At 35.0% G+C, this 905-nt stretch overlaps 1 non-coding gene across 1 annotated transcript; it reads right to left on the bottom strand.

The window, feature by feature from the left end:
- Positions 1-270: 270 nt before the first annotated feature.
- Positions 271-373, bottom strand: LOC121472463. Its single transcript, XR_005982929.1, has one exon. It is a non-coding gene; the product is annotated as a U6 spliceosomal RNA (small nuclear RNA).
- Between the last annotated feature and the right edge of the window lie 532 nt (positions 374-905).

The raw sequence follows: 905 nt of genomic DNA, 5'->3' as shown, positions 1-905 counted from the left end.
GACAAAAACTGAATGACTCCACTTACATGAAGTGCTGAAAGTCATCAAAACCCACAGGAGAAGAGAATGGAATGGGGGTTGCCCGGGATTGGCGGGGGAGGGAGAAATAGGGAATTTTTTTTTAATGCATGTAAAGTTTCTATCATACAGGATGAATAAATTCTCCAGATCTGCTGTACCTCGTGCCTACAGTTAACGATATGGTACTGTGCACTTTAAAGTATGCTAAAGAAGGTAGATTTCATGTTAAGCGCTGTTGTTTTATTTTTTTTTAATAAGGAATGCTTCACTAATTTGCATGTCACCCTTGGGCAGGAACCATGCTAATCTCCTCTGTATTGTTCCAATTTTAGTATACGGTACTGCCAAAGCCATCACAAATGTTTCTTTTAATAGAAGCATAGATGACACACAATGTTACATTCATTCCAAGTGCACATCAGTTATTCAACAACTGTATACATTTTCTCATAGGAAGTGTTCTTAACACACACACCTGAACCCACAATTAGAAGGAAACTTTTGCAGGTGACGGCTATGTACATATGGCTGTACTAATGTACCGTGGATGTGTGCATGTGTCCAAGCTCATCAAGACGTATATAATAAATGTGTGCAATTTTTTGTGTATCAATTATACCTCAATGAAGCTAAAAAATGATAATATATTTGTTCATGAAGTTATGTGAATAAATTTTAAAAGTTTAAAACAGTACAAAATGTTTTTTGACAAGTGGAAGTAAGGTAAAAAAAAAATCAATGATGAAAGTAGAAATAGACATTAGTCCATGTCTGGAAACTCAGAAATACAAATTCTAAATAACTAATGATGATGAGAAAATATATCGAACTGACAAATTCGATGCAGCTTATCAAACTTTCTGATATGCAGTGACATCCATGCT

Source organism: Vulpes lagopus, chromosome 11, assembly GCF_018345385.1.
Source record: "Vulpes lagopus strain Blue_001 chromosome 11, ASM1834538v1, whole genome shotgun sequence".
NCBI lineage: Eukaryota > Metazoa > Chordata > Mammalia > Carnivora > Canidae > Vulpes > Vulpes lagopus.
Note: the sequence above shows the minus strand (reverse complement) of the source record. Positions and strands in the feature narration are given on the sequence as shown.